At 33.1% G+C, this 21956-nt stretch overlaps 1 long non-coding RNA gene across 2 annotated transcripts; it reads left to right on the top strand.

The window, feature by feature from the left end:
- The first annotated feature begins 8812 nt into the window (after positions 1–8812).
- Positions 8813–20608, top strand: LOC134246638 (uncharacterized). 2 transcript variants are annotated; one of them, XR_009987667.1, is made up of 4 exons: positions 8813–8943; positions 15496–15683; positions 18929–19038; positions 19612–20608. It is a non-coding gene; the product is annotated as an uncharacterized LOC134246638 (long non-coding RNA). The 2 variants fall into 2 exon arrangements; XR_009987668.1 differs by lacking the exon at positions 8813–8943 and adding an exon at positions 11023–11068.
- Positions 20609–21956: the final 1348 nt, after the last annotated feature.

Raw genomic sequence — 21956 nt, 5'->3', positions numbered from 1 at the left:
TCATTTTGAGTTTCTGTTAAACAATTCTTGAAAATGATTTTTTTTCTGTTTAGACTCAGTCACAGAGAGATTGGATCACATGCTATTCAATAGAAAACTGCCGCTTTCTAGGGTATAAGTTGAATATAATTGATACACCCGGATTTGGAGATGTAAATGAAAAAAGGAAAAACAACAACCTTGTTAAACAAATTAAAGAGTTTTTATCCATTGGAGGATCAGACGGGGTTGTTAAATTGAATGCGGTCTGCTTTGTATCTCAGGCTCCTCTTGCAAGACGCTCCCCTAACCAGCTTTACGTTATCGACTCAATTTTGTCAATTTTTGGAAAAGATGTTGCAAAAAATTTTATAAATATAATAACGTTTGCTGATGATAATAGCCCACTTGTCGTGAAGGCTCTTAAAAAAAGTGGAGTACCATGTGATCTGTGGTTTACATTTAACAATTCGGCGTTGTTTTCTCAATCCTTCTATTCTATAGAATTTCACAAACAATTCTGGGAAATGGGAGATAAGAACTATGAATCTTTTTTTAAACTATTGCGCACTATGGCCCCAGTTAGTCTCTTTCTTACCATAGAGGTGTTAAAAGAAAGAGAAAATCTTGATGCTATACTAAAGGAATCACGTTTGCAGGCAAATAGGGGTTTTATTCTTAGAGAAGAAAAAATAGAAGTTATACAATGTATTAAAAAACACGAGGCAGAGATTGAGAGGGGAAAAAATTTTCAACGCGTATCATCTTCAAAGTTTAATTATTCAACAACTACTAAAGATCTTAAACCGGGAGAAATAATCACTGTATGTGATCGCTGTCAGGTCAACTGTCATTATCCGTGTGATATCAAGAAAAATGAAGATAAGCATGGCTGTGTAGTATTTGCAAATGGAAACTGTACAGTTTGTCCGAATAAATGTCCGTGGAATACCCATTATACTAGAAATTACAAATATTTCAAATTCGAAGTGTCAAGGATTTATATCTCAAGCGAATTGGAAGAGTTATATAAAAGGGGTCAGCAGGGAAAGAGGGAGAAAACAGAGCGTTTAATGAACATTGAACGAGAAATGGATAGGTTGACTCAAAACAATAGCATGAATTTTTTTAAAATCGAATCATGTCTACGTAAATTATCAGAAATTTCTTTAAAGTCAGTTTCATTAAACAATGTAGAACATGCAAATCTTGTTGAATATCTCAAGTCGGGAAGTTGTAAATCCATTTTTATTGACAATGATTAAATCTTCCTCTACCCAGTGATAAGTACATGATCATAAAATATGATATTTAAATCTAGAATTAATAAATCATATGTTTGAACATTAAGAAACAGACAAACAGGGTAAGAGTTTGTCTACAGGATAAATTAAAATGAACATGGATTTATATGAACATTTAGGTCAATGGGGATAAAATGAGTAAGTAAAAGTGAAATAAAGGGTTTAAGGATTACTGATTAACTAATAATGAAAGCAAAAGTCAGAGACAACCTATAATGGGTGGAAAAAGTATGAAGCTCATACGCAATTTTAATATTCATGTCGATGCTGTTTGTAAATTAGTATCGCAAAATATATATGTACACAGAAATAAGAAATACCTAACACTAAATACAAGAAAATTATTTCACAATGCTTATATTATGCCATCAATTGAATATTGTTTAAAGAGTCTAGCCTCTAGCCTAGACAGGATTCATAATTTACAAACACGGACAAATCGTTGCATTCTAGATGCTGCCATTGACAAACCATCAAAATCTTTGTATGAAAAACTTGACTGGTTGTCACTACATGAACAACTGACTACAAAGACATGAACCTATATTTGACTAGTGTGCTCAAAATTAACATAAAACTAACATATTAAAAATTCTTTCAATATCTTTGTGCAGTGTTTAAGAACAATTTATCTGTGAATTCGATGATGTCTTCAACACTTCAAAATGACAAATTAAGACAAACCGATTTAGAATGGACCAACAATCAACTTAAATTGAAAAAAGAAATATTGTATATCTGCGGAATGGATCATTAATTTAATATTGCATGTATTGTTAATGTACAATGCGTTATACTACTACAGAATGTACTATTTATCATTGTCAATTATAATATATTTTATAGAGATATCTCAAGGAAAAATACTGCTTGAAAACATTGAGTTACATTCTTAAAGTAATTGTTTAGTCACTATTATTATTTATCTTTAATATTTTTTCAATTATTGTTAATTTTAATTGAACAACAAATTATGTTTGTATTCACATCATGAATTAATTATTTGACAATAAAAATATCTAAGATAATCTCCAACATCTTTGATATGACATCGATAGCACAAATTGGGTAATGGTATTTATTTTTGCGATGAAATGACAAGATTTGTCTCGAAAAAGCAGAGACATCAATAAAACAAGCGCAGAGCTCTCCATGAGCTGTTTTTCTGTATTACTCCCGACACAGTAAAATTTTCTCCAACACAGTAACAATTCAAAGAATAAGGTTCACTTTTGCCCTATTTGGCCCTGTAAATTTCTGAAAAACTGAAACTGCAAAGTTTTAGTTAACAATGCATTAATCTTTAGTGAATGTGTATCTATAAAAATGACGTCATTTTCTGACTAGTCAATGCATTATGACGTCACGAAATGCGTCAATTTTCTCGTATTCTGAAAAGTCTACAAAAACGGCCAATTTTTAAAGCTATTTTTTGATATTTAATATAGAGCGCGCGCAACTTCTGATCTAAAATATGCAACTAGTAAATGATAGAACTGTTTCTGAGGATTAATGGACATGTTTTATTTTTTAGATAAGAAAGTGCGCTCATATTATTTTCCTTCACTGAAAGTTCTCAATAATACCCGTTTACCTAAAAATTCAAGAACATTGCGATTTCATAAAGCCAGTTCTCCTAGACCTGGACTTTCAGAGGAAATTTTTTAATAGGATATGAAAGCACCAAGTCTCTATTTTATTTTAATGCTTCAAATAGAAAATCAAGTGTTGATTAATAAATTGGTATATCTACAGGGCCATTTTATGCATAAAGTGAACCGACTTCTTTTATGCGTGCGACACAATAAAATTTTTGCTGACACAGTAAGATCTGTGATAACTGAAATTTTAAACAAACAATTCTACCGTCTTCCAATTACAAAGGTAGAACACCTAATTAAGGCTTCACTTTGCACAGTCAATTGCCTATACCCTCACTAGACTTTACGCATGAAGAAACGTAGACAAATAATTTATTTTCACACTTCCATGATTGGTAGTTGCACTAAAAATACATTGTAATATTTAAAAAAAATATTTTTTAAAGTGACAATACGGCGCATCTCTTCAAAAACACACTTGTTAAAATTTTCCTATAAGATTTAGAATTTGTGTCATACTCATAAATGTATACACTTTCAGAAATTTACAAAGAATGGGTGGATTTAACTGGCCAGAAAAAATGCCGTAAATTTAAGTTCCACAAGACCATAATAAAGATATTCCTAGATTCTCATATGCATCCCCGCCCGCCCCGATTTTATACCCCCGCCTCGATTGTTTTATTTCTGTTTTTCTTCGTCTTAATTCTGATCGGGATCGGTATTCATCTACCATTCTACTATCGTTTTAAATCCTGCTAAAGTCGACATGATTTTGACAGCTGAAAAGATGGTAATTGCTGTAATCAGAGACGTATAAGAGAGGGACCGCTGACTCATTTACGCGCAAAATTATCCTCATGTTTTCGCAGCGCCCTCACCGGGAGGCATAGAAAGACTTCCGGTCGTATTAGCTGCAGTGTTTTCATCGCAGACTTCGAGGGTAAATATTGCTAATATATTGTATATTTTACTATTTAAAGCCTGCACGTCAATAATAATTTACATAAGTTGGATATCTATGATGTATTTTTGCAGCTATATTGCGAATGAATGGCGGGAATACGTGGTTACCGAGTGCTTACAATTTTGGCGATTTTAATCAATTTTATAGACAATTCTCCTAAAGTTTTTACCTCAAAGGACTCTTTTATATGCAGATCATTACAAGGTAACACAGTACTAGTCAATAACACTCAGGATCCAAGTTTTAGCACCGAAATTCTTTTTAATCAGACAAACTGGAAGTTGTCAATTTCAAAACAATGCCGACCTGAATATCTAGCTTTGAAACTCCTTCTTCTTGGAGGTGATATATCTACTAATCCAGGTCCTATTAAGAATCCCTGTTTGGCATGCCATAAACCAGTACGTAAAAATCAGCAAGCAATTCAGTGCGATTTTTGTGATCACTGGACACATAGAAAATGCACCACAATAACTGTCCGTGAATATACTCAACTAGGAAACTCCGACGATCCATATTTCTGTATAGCCTGTGACTGCAGATTACCACCCTTCTCTGAATCATTCTTCTTTGAACCTTTTGAGAGCGACAGGTCCACTTATCCCCAAGCCGACGAAAGCCAGAACACCGGCAGAGGAAACTCGAACCATGGGTATACTGAACACGCTGAATACGACATCTTCAGCGAATTAAAAGACACTCGAAAGCAACTACCATTAAATCTCATGTGTGGCTATTTAAACCTAAACAGCTTAAGAGCCAAATTTGAAAGTATAAAAGACCTCTCGAATAGAAACCTCGTGGACATTCTTTTCATCTCTGAGACTAAAATAGATGATTCTTTTCCAGATTCTGTTTTTAGCATTGATAACTTTACTTTATGGCGAGCTGATAGAAATGTACATGGGGGTGGGATTATAGCTTATTTACGTTCAGATATTGCAGGGGATAGGAAAAAGCAACTTGAATTTGAAATTTTAGAATCAATAGGTCTGGAAATAACAGTTGATTGTCAAAAATGGTTTTTATCTGGTGTATACAAACCACCAAATGTTCATAATTCTACTTTTTTACGATGATTTTTGCAAAACGGCGGACAAAGTAACTACAAAATACGATAACATTATGTTTATAGGAGATATGAATTTTGATCTGCTAGATAAGGATAAAGGCGCCCCTTTGCTAGACATCTGTGATATTTTTGATTTTACCAATCTAGTTAAAGGCCCAACTTGCTTCACCAGAATAGCTAAACCAAGTCTGCTTGATGTTTGTTTGACTAAAGATGATACCAAAATTAACAAGATATGCAACTTTAGCTGTGGCCTCAGTGATGTCCATAATTTTATAGGTGTTCAATTTAAATGCAACATCAAACAACCAGATAGCAAATGGAAGAGGTGCCGTACCTTTAAAAATTTCGATGAAGAATCTTTTATATCAGATCTTGCGCAGGTGGATTTCTATTATGAGGACCATAATGATTTTAACTTAGCATTTTCTGATTTTAGCAACAAGTTTGCAACCATTATAGACAAGCATGCGCCAATGAAAATGAGAAAAATAAGACCCAATCAGGTTCCATACATGAACAAAGAACTACGCAAAGCTATCTATAACAAAAAAATGCTACACAACAAATACCAAGCTTGTAGGTCAAGTAAGAACTGGGAAGCCTATAGAGTTCAAAGGAACTATGTTACAAAGCTAAAGAATAAATCAGTTAATAATTACTTTTTTGAAAGATGTACAGGTGGTCCGAAATCTAAGGACTTCTGGCCCACTATTAAACCTTTTTTAACAAACAAGGGCAGTTGTGCACAGAAAGATACAGTCTTGTTAGAAAATGATTTGATTGAAACTGACCAATCCAAAATACCAGGAATCTTCAACGACGTCTTTGTTAATGTGGCCAAAAATATAGGAAATTCAAATTTAAGCACTGATGATAATCACCCAAGTGTTAAAGCAATTAGGGAAAACTTGCCACAACTCAATGATCAATCTTTCCAATTTAAACCTATTGATGAAGAAAAGCTACAGGCATAGACGGGATTTCCCCAAAGATACTACATTACGCGAAGTCTGTTATTATCAGTCCCTTGACCAAACTGGTAAATATGTCGCTGTCATCCTCAGTTTTCCCAGATTCCCTTAAAATAGCCCAAGTAGTCCCTATTCACAAAAAGAACAGTGTCTTAGATAAGGGAAACTATAGACCAGTTAGCGTCCTCCCAGCTCTTTCCAAGGTTTTTGAAAATGTAATTAACACTCAAATATCGAACTATTTTGAGAAAATTTTTAACCCTTATTTAGCGGCATTTAGATCAGGGTATGGTTGCCAATCGACCTTATTAAGAATCACCGAGGATTGGAAGAGAGCTCTTGATGAAAATAAATATGTTGCTGCTATTTTAATGGACTTATCCAAGGCATTTGACTGCCTCCCTCATGATCTTGTTCTGCTCAAACTAAAATCTTATGGTCTCTCTCCACCTGCGGTAGATCTGATAAAAAACTATTTATCTTGCAGAAAGCAGTTTGTCAAAATTAATCAAAATATAAGCACCTTGTTGGATATCTTTAAAGGTGTACCTCAAGGATCAATTCTTGGGCCAGTCATTTTTAATATTTTCATTAATGATATTTTTTATTTTGTAAAAAATTCAGATTTGTACAATTATGCTGATGATAATACCTTATCCAAATCTGATCCTATTTTACAAAATGTTATTACTACTCTTGGAAAGGAAAGTGGCACTCTCTTCGATTGGTTTTCAGCTAATAAAATGCAGGCAAACCCAGAAAAATTTTCAAGCAGTAGCACTGGGGAAAAAGACGCATGATAAAAACATTACTTTAAACTTGAAAGGTACAACTCTTGCCTGTGAGGATGAAGTGAAACTGCTTGGTGTTACTTTTGATTTTAACTTAAACTTCAATTCTCATATATCAAATATTTGTAAAAAAGCAGCTCGACAATTATACTGAAAGGAAAAAGAAACGCAGGGTAGCATAATGTTCGAAAAAATTTTGACCACATGACCGAAAACTACGAAAATTGGTCAGAAGAGAAATTTAGTTACTGTGCACCAAAATCAACGTTCAGAATTACCCAACCGTAAAATTTCTGACGTCACGTAGGGAAAACGCTAAAAAGCCCAAAACACGTGCAATTTGATAACGACGAGTTTGTCAACAAATCTTTTTGCATTATTTGATGCATATGAGTTATGCACATCATTTTTCAACATTGAGAGACATTATGAATTTCTTTCAATCTTGGCACAGTTTATGGAAGTTCAATGGGGTCTTGTTTTCGAATTGCCTAATTAACCAAAAAGGCAACAACAGTTTACTAAGCAGTTTCTTGTAAAATTCCCCCTATAAAACTTGTTACCCGTTGTCAGAGAGGGTCTGGAATGGTTTTCAATCAACCGTGACGATGACGTTAACGCGTAACAAAGTCATGTTACGAGCGGGTTATTCGTCCTGCCATCTCTTAAATCGCCGCCTTACTACCACAAAAACAGCCATTTATACAGTAGACGATTATAATCATTACATTCATACGAAATTTGAAAGAAAACAATTCCGCAATTTGGTTTTTTGAGACAGTCAACTTACTGTTGTATTCCTCTCACTGGCTTATGCGCACGCCGTTTGACTAATTTTTTTGCGTGGTTACCCATGCCAAATACAGCCAGGGTTTGAAAGATAAACACTCTGATGAAATTCCATGCGACGGAGAAATAAGGCTCTGACAGATGCACGGGAGAGACATTGAAGATACTGAGAGTTTTCGATTTTCACTTTTGGGGGGTATTGTCATTTGAGCTTCAATAACTCATGATTTATTAGACAAAATCAAATGGGAATTTGGTTATACATTTTTGAAAGATGATTTTAAAAGTTAGGTAGGAAACTTAAAACATATTTTAAGAAAAACAAATTTAATTCACCTCAAAAGTTTACCCTGCGTTTCTTTTTCCTTTCAGTATAAATGTGTTAAAACGTGTCGGGAAACATCTCTGTAAACTGGGTAAACTTACCATCTATCACTCCTTTATAATGTCCAACTTTAGTAATTGTCCTCTGGTATGGCATTTTAGCAGTGAACAAAATTGCCACAAAATAGAAAAAATTCAAGAGCGAGCACTAAGATTCATATATAATGACTACACAAGCAGTTATGACCAGCTCCTAGAAAAATCAAACCTCCCCTCACTGAAAATCAGGCGTATGAGAGCCATGGCCCTTGAAGTTTTCAAAATTATAAACAATCAATGCCCACTGTTCCTGCAAGATTTAGTTCAACAGCGAAATTCAACATACAATTTTAGATATCAAAAGACCCTGGAATTACCTAGGCCAAGAACCACTAGGTATGGAAAACAGTCATTCAGCTATGCAGCTGCTACGCTGTGGAATTCTCTACCAAATCATGCTAGGGAACTTTCCACCTTCAGCCAATTTAAAACTTTCATAGAGACATGGACGGGGGAAAAATGCAAATGCAGTTCCTGCAGAAACCACAGCTTAGGGCTGCATAGCTGATGAGACAATGTTTAGAAACAGTTGAATTTTCATTTATTTTTGAAATCTTTCATTTTCTCTAATGATATCACCTATCTCATTTTATTTCATTGTTTTCTAGTGTGTGTGTGTGTGTGTGTGTGTGTGCGTGTGTGGCTCCCCCATACTGGGGACCTGCTACAGATACGCAAGTCTTAAAATGGGGACATAAAAAACATTGGGGACTTGATTTAAGTCCCCAAACTTTTTTTTCGTTGAAAACGAAAAATTGACATGTCTTAATCCTAAAAATATCAAAAAAATGACGTGTCCCAGTTACGGGGTTTTATCGGACACATGATTACACAGATATCGTGTTGATTGAAATTGCCATCTTCACTTACACATCTCTGACGTTACACACTTCTAGATTACGCATGCGCGTGTGTAAAAAAAACGGAAGTCCAATTGTTTTGAAGCGGGATACAAAAAACATTTGGAAAAGAAGACACAGAGGAAAGCCTGGGCACAGAATCCTAGATTCTTTTGATAAGGATGATTTTTATGCTGGAAAACGGTATGTTATCTACTTTTTGGATAAAATATGGAAACTTGCATCAAAGGAAGGGGATAAGGATGCATCAAAGTGGAGGGGGCAGTGACGATTGCTGCATAGGCCTATCGGGTACTCAGTTGAAATGAAAAGACAGTTATTTATGTGATTTTCTTTCTTGAAATAGTACACAATTTATGCTATTCATTTCACAATGGTTTAAAATTCATCAAATGTGAGGTATATTAATCGAATGTGTTTTGTATTTCATGTCAACGACCTTTACTAAGTTTTAACTGAACTAATTCCAGTCCACTTTATTGGAGAAAATGGAAGTATTAATGTTGTTTGTATGTGTGAGTTTTTTTGAGCCAATAGTGAGATCAGATTGTACCAACCCCCCACCCTTTCTTCTTGAGATCTGCAACTTAATTTGTTTTTAAACAGGTCCAGTACAATCACTAGATTTAGCTACGTAGCTTGATTTACCTACATACAGACATAGCTTTATTTACCTACCTGAGGTAGCTTTATTTAGCTACCAAATTGGTTTATTTCTATTTAAAACCAATTTTCTCAGTGTGAGCAGAAAAGTGAGATGCAGCGATTTTACCCCCCCCCCACCTTTTACTTGAGAGAGAGAGAGAGAGTGTAAATATCATTTTGATGCAGCGATCATTTTCAACTTTGAACTCATCTGAAAACAATTCATGAAAAAATCCCTCTTGGAAAAATGTCTTTTTCTGCACAATTGCAATCAAAGTTCTGAAAGTTTTGGGGCTATGTATGACAGTTGGAACAGTTACTCCTTGAATGAAATGACAAAGAAGTCCAGTTCCGGTTAACATGATAAAAGGTCCGTAATTATTTAGCACAATGTGAAGTAATCATACTCAGTCATGCCTCACCGCACGGACAGCTAACCAAACAATGGAATTACATGTTTTGCTCTAAATTGTCCAAACGCAGCAATGTATAAACTTTCTCTGCTTTGGATTGTTTTTTAAGTTTTTTTTTTGTTTGTTCTCCCTAGTATAAATATCAATAGTCATTTAATTGCGACTTTTTGTCTCTTTTTTATAAAAAGAAAACTTTTGAAAACTTACCTGGAAATAGCTAAATAAAGCTACCTGAGGTAGGTGAATAAAGCTACGTAGGTAATTCTACCTACGTAGCTAAATCTAGTGATTGTACTGGACCTGTTAAAGCCAAACCTAAGATCAGGTTGTACCAAACACCTCAACAACCCACCCCCTTCTTCTTGTCGAGCCCCTCAACCTATTTCTGGTGTTGTTTTCTTTTCATTTTTTAAAGCAAAAAGTGAGATCTGATTGTATCCCCCCCCCTTTTACTTGAGAGAGAACATACAGTGTAGTTATCAATTCATCATAAATATATTTCACTTGTCCTATAATATATAAGCATTACTTAATACAATAATAGCCAATCTCAATTTTACTCAAAATGCACTTATTATCTACTGCTAAAGAGCAAATAATTGAATATCAAACATATATTGTTTTCATGTTGTTTATATTAAAGAAACTTGGACTGAAGCATCTTTTAATTTAAAAAGCTACCACATTACTTATATGACAGTATAATTTCATTTAGTGACAATTATATTTTCCACATTTTTTCTTAATTATTATCATTTTACTGCATTCTTTTTAAAAAATCACATTTGATGTCTCTAAGGGCCTGTACGTGTTATGGGCATTGGAATAAAAATGCTCAGAAAGAAAATATGGATAAAAACGTACGTCTTTAACAAATTTTATTAATGAATTTTTTTTAATTATATAATTATTATCCTTAAACATGTTAAAAGATATAGAATTAAACTAAAATATAAAAATCATGCAAACTTGTGTATATAAGATTTTTTAAATCAGGTCATTATATCCTAAAGCAGGACATTATACCTCTGTCGTTTTTATTATGTCCAATAAAAAGTTTCTATATTTCATTGTGCATTTTGCCACGATTCTCATAGAAGATAACAATATTTATTATTTCCACTAAAAATGATATTCTGTATGCACCAAAATTGACAAAAAAATATTTATTATAATCAGTCAGGACATTGTACTATAAGGGCATTATACACTTCCGGTGTAAACAGCTTACTCAGGAACTGAGGAAGCAGGTAAGGCATGGTTTGGACTGAAAAAAAAAAACAACGTCCTTGTTTGATTCCTTGAAACGATTGTGTAATTATGTTCTGGAGACTTGAAGTCTGTACAAAGACACACTAGTACATCAAAGTAGTTTCATGTCGACTGCTTTATACCTGTTAGACAGATCATGGATAAGCCTTTCCGAATTCCCTCGGTTTAATTCTCATTTCACTGTTAGTGTGTTTGTTTATATACAAACAGCTTTTAAATTGAATTTTTAAGAGTTAATTATAATTGTATATCATTTATATGATCTTTTTTAAAGCAGAGTGCATCATGTATTTAATTTTTGTATCCTTTCTATCAGAAAAGTCATAGGCTATAATAAGAATCATTTGACTTGTTTAATGTATTGTGGTATATTAAGTTTATTTATGTATTCTTAAATTATTTCATTTCGATCCCGATGTAAATTATCTTGCTTATATTTGGAAACACCCACTTTTATGCGACCATCAGATCGAAGAGGATGGATTGATTGAATATTGTTTAACGTCCCTCTCCAGAATATTTCACTGATATGGAGACGTCACCATTGCCGGTGAAGGGCTGCAAATTTAGGCCTATGCTCGGCACTCAGGGCCTTTGAGCAGGGAGGGATCTTTATCGTGCCACACCTGCTGACCTATTCTAACCCGGATCCCCACGGGGAGAAGACAACTGGCTTTATTCTCTATAGCTACACTCTTCACATACTAGAATCATCTTTTTGTCCATCTGTTTAATATATTGCTTTTATAGTTTATATTTGGGTTAGACTATATTTTGGTTTGGGGCAAATTATGTACATCGTACGTACATTATAGCTGTTTTCTGTAAGACTTGTTAGAAATTTGTAAAGTCGGAATGCCAATATTGACCTCATAGAACAACACCTACATGTAGTATTGCGAGTACCTCACAGATATAAATTCTTACTACCGCTCTTTTGCAAGGGAGTAGAGAAGGCTCTAAATCTCACAATTTAGATTTTTGGGGTACGTATCACAATGTTTACACTAGTGACAATCGAATGATTCAAACAATTTTGATTGTATGATATCCAATATTTTAGAAAGCACAAAATTTTATACTAATATTAACATTACATTTGGCGTTAGGGCTGAAACGATACACCCCCTCCACGATACGATACGTATTGCAATACTTGTGTCACAATTCAATTTTTTCAATACAATACATTTTAAAAAAGAAACAGATCATTAAGTTAAAGAAAACATGTATTCAGATTCCAAAAGATACATATAAGGTAACGATACAAAAAGAAAACACTTTTTGTGCTTCTGTCGATTAAAAAAGCGCATTGTCTGTGTCAATTCTAGCAGCAGCAACCTGCACAAAAACTTTCTCCATCTTAATTTTCTCTCTCTTGAGTGACAAACTGACAAAATGAGGACAAAGACAGTCAATTGAAGGGTTAGCTAACCTGATTACAAAAAAATGTATTGAATTGAAAATTGAGGTAGTGAATTGAATATTGAATTGAGGATTTATATTGAACAATATCGATATTTCGATGAATTGTTTCAGCCCTATATGGCTTGCATTCTTTTTAGCACTTTGGGGGGAAAGAAACTTCCGCTAAGTCAAGTACAGTATGCTAAATGTCTTGCACATATGTTGATAAATAAATGATAATGAAGAACTTTATGAAATGCACTAAATCAAATCTATACGCTAACTTGCTCAAAAGTCAAATATTATATTTCTATTACACACTTAGTAATAAATACAGGTTTTTTGCATATGCAATATGGCTGACGTCACAATAGCCGTATCAGCCTTGCAGGGCTGATATGGATTTGCGGGGCTGATAACCTATATCAGCCCTGCAAAAAATCAGTACTTGCATCATACACAATTTTTTATTGTGACGTCAATATCACACCCTTAATAAATTAAACCACAAAAACAGTACTTGTGATCATTCACAATTTTTGGTGGGTTCATATTCTTGTAATTTTAACTTTTTGAAAATAAATTTAATCTTATTTTACAAATACATGTAATAGATTATTTTCAAATTATGGATCGAGTGCATTGAAATAGACGTAGAAACAAACCAAAATCGTATGAGACAATAGACCATGTACATGTAGTATGTTAGTTTACTGAGGCCGCAGGCGATTCAAAAGTTAGCCAATTTATTCATTGTTATTAAATGTTATTGAATTTCCAAATGTTTGACACATTTGTTCTTGTCTCCAACAAATGTATACGTTCATGATTTAAAGCATGGTATAATAACACATTATGATTAGTGTGCAAATCGGATGATTTTTATTAAGTGGTTACTCGCTTCATCTTCCAATCGAGTACCCGGTTACTCGGATGATTTTTGGTGAAAACATCAATATCTATTATTTATCTTTTTCTATACTTATCGGTATAGTAATCTGCAAATATACTGTATATGAACATTATTTTACCGTGTATTCCAACAATCTGTTGGAATACCCATGGGTACAAATTGCGCTCCGTTATTAGCAGACTTATTTTTATATTCATATGAAGCAGAATTTATGCAAAATCTTTTACGTTTACGTGATAAGAAGAAAACACTTGCTGTGGCCTTCAACTCGACATTTAGATATATCGACGACATATTGTCAATAAATAATGATAATTTCCATTCCACGTCGACACGATATATCCTGGTGAGCTTGAGATAAAAAATCAGATACTGATATTTTACTTTAATCTAACAACCAAGCTATATGATAAACGTGATGACTTTAACTTTTCTATCGTCAACTTCCCTTACTTATGCAGCAATATACCTTCATCACCTGCATACAGAGTATTTATATCTCAGTTGATTCGATACGCAAGAGCATGCTCTACGTATGAACAATTTCTTAAACGAGGTTAATTATTGACAAGCAAGTTGATGAAACAAGAATATACAACAGTCTCGTTTAAAGTCATCATTTCGTAAATGCTATGGTTGATACAATGACCTTGTCAGCAAATACAATTTATCATTGAATGAAATGCTGACTGACGTTTTTCATACCAATTGTTAGTCCATTATTTATCCACTGAATTGAATTTCCAAATGGATTTTTTCCGTTATTTCCTGATTAAAGGAATAACTAGCACACGGCGGGTGTGACCGGTCGGCATATGCTCACTCCTCCATGGCACCTGGTTACCTCTGATGTTTTTGGGTAAAAGTCAATTGCTATGCTTTATTTTGTATTTTTTTAATGGTATAGTAATTGAAATATACTGTATATTTCATATCCTTCTTTTACAATACACACATACGATATCATCAAAGATTTACTGTTTTAAAATAAAGAAAATAAGGAAGTCGACACACCGAGAAGACAAATAAATATGTCATTGTCAATCACCATTTTACACTTTCCTTTTCAGCCCCCGAAATATGTCGCAATCAAGGAGAATAATTATTTACATACTCCATAATTAATAGTCAGTATGTGGAGTTTCCAGTAAATCGCTGGTTTCCGAATATTTTAAGATTAGGTGATTTAACAGATTTTGAATCAGCTGTTCTTCTGGTAAACTCCAAGCTTATTATGTCTGCGACGGCATCTCGTTAAATTATCAAATGAGGTAATTATAACTCAGGTCTTCAAAAGATATATACCCCAAGCAATCAAAGCTATCAATTATATAAACTGTGAAAACTAATCAAAACAGTTTGATCCACTACAACCATGCACTAGATATAGTCTAATGGTATCTAAAAAATTAGCGAAATGTGTAAGTTAGTATGCCGGTACATTTATAAATTATTAAACATTTATTTCTATGCCTTAACTATGGAGAATTCATTTTATCCGAGTAACTGAATAGCAGTTTTACTAACCGATACTCACATCGTTCGACAGTTAACCAGGTAGTCGTTGCCAAAGCTAATTATGGTTGTAATTTATCAGCTTTATCAAATGTTTAAAAGTGGAAAAAATATTATTAAACAATAGATACTCAACTATTTACTAAGAAAGTAGTTTAGTGCATTGGTATCTAGCATGGTAACATTTACAATGACACATGTTTTAAAACGCCCAATTTGATTGGTCAAAAAATGTTAGCAAATATATGGTTGGTCAACGTGGTCAAGAGGGAAAACCCCAAAACCTCCTGGAACTTTAATTTGAAGTGAACTCACTCTGAGGTACACCCAAAAATGCCCAAGGAAAAGGTGTCTAGTCCAACCAGAGAGCACCTTAATCCCTGATCATTTAATTTCTATGCTTATTGTATAGAAATGGGAACTCAATAGTATTACAAACTTTTACTTTGAGAATAATATTGATAAATTTCTGTATAAAAATGCTTTTACAACATGTATTAAAGATTTGTTCCTATTTTTTAAAAAAAATCCAATACATTCTGAATTAAATTTATGATTTTTTTTTGTTAGAATGTTCAAGGCAACCAGAAGATTGAGTCCATCCTGAACATAGAGACAACACAAATATTAGCAAAGCTGGATAATATTGCTAGAGGATTAGTTAATGCAACTCAGCAAGGACTAGTGATGGATATGTTCCAGGTTCCACAGCTAGGAGAATGTCAGGAAGAAAAGCCTCATCATTAAAAGTGTTACAGGTGAATTATTTAGGAATTTAAGAAATAAATAGGATAGATAAAGATGTACTAGGGAATTAATTTTTTGTTGGTTCATGATCACATCTATTGAGAAGCCAAAGGCAAAAGTATTGCATGCAGTAAATATTGTTTGGATGTAATCACACTTATATCATTGTATATAAATAACCTTTATCCGTATTGATAAATATTTTGAATTTATTTCAGATAATATAAATCTAAATTCATTACTGTGTCAAATTATATTTTCGTTTCCAATGTCTTTGTTCAAGAGACAATTACAAATAGTCAAATGAATGCACTTTATTTCTCCATCAATATACTGGTTCATTGATAAACGCTGCTAAAAAAAAATCACTTTTGGTGCCATATTCCCTGTAAGCTTCATTAAATAAGCAAACTCTTTGATTTTATTTTAACAATTTTACCCAGAAGTGTACCAAGTTCATTCAAATTTTCATTGCGTCGTGCAATGTGAATGCATGTGCTTAATGTCTACATGATCTTATATGCATAAATATACTAAATATGAATTATTTTTAAAACCAATTAAAAAATGATTCAATGTATTTTTGATTTTGCTTATTTCTTAAATAACATTTTTACGGGCATTTGATTTAATACATTCTTATGAATTTTTACATCATCTTGTTCAATGGTGAAATGTTGGTTAAAAACCAAGGGAGTTATAGCTGTTTAAAGTTTCAACCAATCAATTTGTGTCACGTACACACATGTGTATGGCATGTGCATGGTGACCATAATGTTTTATGTATGGTTTTATTATATCTATCTATGTTCCATGCCCCATCCTGTTTGGTTGAAAACCGTTTAGCTATTTAAAGTTTAAGCCAATCAGATTGCAAAGAAAGCATGTCGTGTTTTCATGATAATTGCTATATATCACGTAGGATATCATAATGCATGGCTATGTTTAAAATTTTAAAGGATTTGCCAAAAAACTGATATTATTGAATTTACATGTGGGTCCAATCTGAGCAAGCGCACGTGCAGTGAAAAATCTTGGTTAGGACCATGTCATCAGGTATTTACTACTATCAATATATTATTTCTTTATGATTAAAAGCATTTCATCAAAAAAAAGAAAAGTTAGGGCTCTTCTATTATATTGGTCATTTCACGTGTTGCACTGTAGTAATCGCTCTGTCAAGCACGTGCGCGCAAAATGACCTTGTCTTCCGTCAAAATTTTCATGTTTTTATTCCCCTAAAAAGGTTTTACCTATCGGAGCCCAATTAAGTTCACATAGGAAATTTTTTTAAAAAAAGTCTTCTCAAGAACCACTGGGCTGAAAAATGAAATAATAATGTGAAATAATAAGAAAGTGTCAGAGTAAAAACAAGTTGTTCAAACATCCCCCGGGATTGGGGCCAAAATGGCTTAATGATAAATGTTATATATAAATATATAGTTAAAATATTTAAAAATTCTTTTCAAGAACCACAGGGCCAGGAAAGATGAAACTCGTGAAATCATCCTCAGGTAGTGTCGATTCAAGTTTGTTTAAATCATGACCCTGGGGGTAGGGTGGGGCCAAAATGGCTGATCAAAGTTTTACATAGGACTAGATAGGGAAATCTTTTAAAATTGTCTTCTCAAGTACTTCAAAGCCATGATTAGTGATATTTATGTTGAAACATCCTCAGGTAGTGTAGAATTAAATTTGTTCAAACCATTATAACGCCTAAGGGTAGGGTGGGGCCACAATGGTGAATCAAAGTTTTACATAGAAAAATAAAGAGAGAAATCCCAAGAATAGAAAAGCTATGTTTAGTCATATTGACATGTAAGCATCCTCATGTATTTAGGATTTAAATTTATTCAAATTATTGCCCTTTGGGGCAAGAAGGGAAACAATGGGGAATCAGATTCAAATTATTATGAAGTTATATATATGAAGAAAATGTTTTTAAAAATCTTTTTATCAAGAACAGTAAAGTCATATGCTGTGTTTATATGAAGGCATTGTCAAGTAGTATTAATTTAAGCCCCCCCCCCCCTTTTCAATAAACTTTTCCTGATCTGATTTGTGAATTTATGTCCCGATAATATAAATCTAGGCTTCATTCCTGTGTCAAATTATATTTTCTTCCATTGTCTTCCGGTTCAAACTTCTAGACTATTAGGCCTAGGATTATCAAACTAGTCAAATGATGTTTTTTTCCCTACCTTGGCCTTGCTTGGCCAAAAAAATCACGTGCAAAAATCCTGCCAAATTAACTGGGATCAAAGCTGTTGATTATCAATTGGCAAAATTTATCAATTGTATGTACTATAACATTTTATTCTGTCATTTTCAAAAACTTTTTTTAAATTTTGAATTTCATATAAAAAATGTAAAAATATATTTGCTTTTATTAAAAAAGTGTTAAATCAAGAAAATTTATTTTTTTCAGCACATTATCAGCAATCATAACAAATTAATTTTTTCAGAGAACCCATGTCTCCCAGGAAACTGATAACAGCTTGCATGTGAAATCATCCTCAGTGTGAGTGAGCAAACTGGAGAGCAAGATTCAAGTTTGTTTAAATCATGACCCTGGATTAGGGTAGCTCCAAAATGGCTGATCAAAGTATTTACATAGGACTAGATAGTAAACTCAAATCTTTTATAGGAATGTCTTCTCAAAAACTTCAAAGCCATATTAGTGATATTTATGTTGAAAAATCCTCAAGGTAGTTAAATTAAATTTGTTTTATATATTATGCCTAAGGGTAGGGTGGGACAATGGTGAATCAAAGTTTTACATAGAAAAATAAAGGGAGAAATCCCAAGAAAGAAAAGCTATTTTCTTTAGTCATATTGACATGAAGCATCCTTATTTAGGATTTAAATTTATTCAAATTATGGCATTAAGTTTGGGGCAAGAAGGGAAACAATGGGGAATCAAATTCAAATCTATTATGAAGCATATATAATGCCTACAAAATGTTTTTAAAAATCTTTTTATCAAGAACAGTAAAGTCATATGCTGTGTTTATATGAAGGCATTGTAATGTAGGATTAATTCACCCCCCCCCTTTTCAGTAAACTTTTTGACCTGATCTGATTTGTGCTTTTTCCTAGCTGATTTTCTCAGTTGAGCGATGTGGCCCCTGGACCTCTTGTTTGAAATTACTGGGATCAAAGCTGTTGATTATTGCTCAAAAGTTTATCATATACATACACATTTTATTCTGGTTGAAATGTTTGTAATTTTACAATTAAGTTCCAATTTTTTCAGAGGCACTAAAGGAAACTGATGGCATTGTTTTTGTGTGGGTGATGAGAATAAGAGTGAGGAGGAGATAGATGATAGTCAAGACAATCAGGATGTCCACACTGTCACTCCAGGTACTGTATACACACTGCATTACCCATTTTAAGCAATAAGTTTCTTAACTTGAAATTATATGCAGAAACCCAGCATGGCCAGCCAGTCTACATGCATGGAAAATTTTCTTAAGACTTGATATTGAGTATTACATGTACTAGTAGAGCTTTAGTCTAAAATGCAAACAGATTGTTCTATTCAAGGATAGGCCAGAGTATAGTTATTTGCATTGATTGAGACACAAGTTATTTGCATTGATTGAACTATACCAATTTCAGAGTCATAACATTTCACAAATATGTCTTCTGAATGTAGATGGAGGAGCTAGCTGAGATTAAATTCCTAATCAACAAAATATTTTACTGGATGTGAATTTATATAGCAAAGCTTTCAAGTACACAGACCATTCAAATAAAGAAAGTACCTATGTATCACAAATATACTTATTGTAAACAATCATTCTCCTGCCAGATTATATTTTAGTTGAAAAAAATTGCTTTAACTCTGAAAGCTATTTTTATTATTATTATTTTTTTTTTGTACAGACCATACCACCAACCAAGGAAAATTATATTTTGAAAATATCATTTTAGGGAAGAAGAAGTCATTTCTGATCCTAGATCTACTGTGGAAGATTCTACATGCAAGTGACAAGAGATACAAAAAAATCCCAAGGACATCATGAGAAATGAATTTAATCAACAGACATTGTGGAAAAGATTTTCTAAAAAATTGTAATAGGACCTTAGAGAAGTGTAAAACACCAAGGATATAATCTTGTTAAAAAACAGAGAAAATCTATATTAACATTCTACTTTCAATTGATATACTTTGAGAAATATGAAAAACACTGTGTTTTAAAGCCACAGTAATGGAGGACATTGAATTCTTTGCAGCAGTTTTATCATTAGGCCATTCCAATTTTTTTCTGTGTTTAGTGTCTGCAGATGGATTGGTTTTGAGGTCATGCAATTAAGAACAAACACAAAATGAAATTGACAAATACAAATCTTTGACAAGCAATTTACTCTTCTGGGATCAGCATCTCTCTTTTTTTAAAAGTGATGTGCCTAAGTTTTTTTTTTTTGTTTCATTAAACTAGTAGTAGTAGTTTGATTTAGTTATAATATGAGGAAAATTCTCAAATGATGCTAAAGGAGTTCTAGAACTTTGCGTAAAATGTTGTTTTTTCCCCTTTTGGTTTGTAATTTTTTTTTTGGAAGGAAAGAAATGTTTTGAAATTTAGGTTGGATGCTAAACAAAGAAAAAACTTGGAATGGCCTCATATAACCTACATGGACTAAACTTGCATAGATGAAGAGTGCTTAAGAAGCTGTGCATGATGTATGTAGGAAATGATTTTGAGGTATTAAATATTCTATGCAAAAGGAAATTTTCTCAATTTAGTTAATTTTTGCAAAAAAATGTTTAAGCATCACATACATAACCTTTCTGAAAGTGAAAAAAATATTCATCCTAATTAAGTTTGATCAAGTCTTTAGTTCAAGTTATATGCAAAAATACATATTTCATTCTTTATAAACACTATGATATTGCTGTACTTTTCTTATGTGAATTGAATATAAAGAGTTGGATTTTATGCATAAATAGTCCTGTTCTTATACTAGTTCTTTGAGAATCACCCCCTGTCCCATTTTTAACATCAAAATAAAGTATGGAGTATTTCTCATTTCCTTTAACAAAGATTTTTTATAGAGTCCTGAGATTGGAAGTTAAACAAGATTTCAAAGTTCTTGAAATATTAAAAATGCAAAAAAAGGAATTTTCAGGATATGAGAGAATTCAAATGGGACCTTGAGACTTGGTCAGTTAATTGGTATATATATGGAGGGCCATTTTATGGATAAAGTGAACCTAGCTATTTTCACCATTTCAATAGATTACACTGTCACCAAGTATCAAAATGATAGACTGATGCATTGGTTACCAAAACTGAGTACTTTTGATTTTTCACAATTCCCAGGGCCAAAAAAAGCTTTCAGTGAACCTTGCTCTTTATTACATTTATGTCTGTAAACTTTTACCATGTGCAAACGTCCTTTGTTTCTAGAAATGCCATTATCTTCTGTAAGTCCCCAAACTTTTAACATGTGTATAAGGTCCTCAGTCTCTATAAATACCTATATCATGTGTAAGTCCCCAAACTTTTAACATGTGTATAAGGTCCTCAGTATCTATAAATACCTATATCATGTGTAAGTCCCCAAACTTTTAACATGTGTATAAGGTCCTCAGTTTCTATAAATACCTGTATCATGTGTAAGTCCCCAAACCTTTAACATGTGTATGAGGTCCTCAGTCTCTATAAATACCTGTATCATGTGTAAACCCCAAACTTTTAACATGTGTATAAGGTCCTCAGTCTCTATAAATACCTGTATCATGTGTAAGTCCCCAAACTTTTAACATGTGTATAAGGTCCTCAGTTTCTATAAATACCTGTATCATGTGTAAGTCCCCAAACTTTTAACATGTGTATAAGGTCCTCAGTCTCTATAAATACCTGTATCATGTGTAAGTCCCCAAACTTTTAACATGTGTATAAGGTCCTCAGTTTCTATAAATACCTGTATCATGTGTAAGTCCCCAAACTTTTAACATGTGTATAAGGTCCTCAGTTTCTATAAATACCTGTATCATGTGTAAGTCCCCAAACTTTTAACATGTGTATAAGGTCCTCAGTTTCTATAAATACCTGTATCATGTGTAAGTCCCCAAACTTTTAACATGTGTATAAGGTCCTCAGTTTCTATAAATACCTGTATCATGTGTAAGTCCCCAAACTTTTAACATGTGTATAAGGTCCTCAGTCTCTATAAATACCTGTATCATGTGTAAGTCCCCAAACTTTTAACATGTGTATAAGGTCCTCAGTTTCTATAAATACCTGTATCATGTGTAAGTCCCCAAACTTTTA

Source organism: Saccostrea cucullata, unplaced genomic scaffold, assembly GCF_032062105.1.
Source record: "Saccostrea cucullata isolate Sc308-1 unplaced genomic scaffold, CSIRO_AGI_Scuc_v1 ctg2046, whole genome shotgun sequence".
Taxonomy (NCBI): Eukaryota; Metazoa; Mollusca; class Bivalvia; order Ostreida; family Ostreidae; genus Saccostrea; species Saccostrea cuccullata.
Note: the sequence above shows the minus strand (reverse complement) of the source record. Positions and strands in the feature narration are given on the sequence as shown.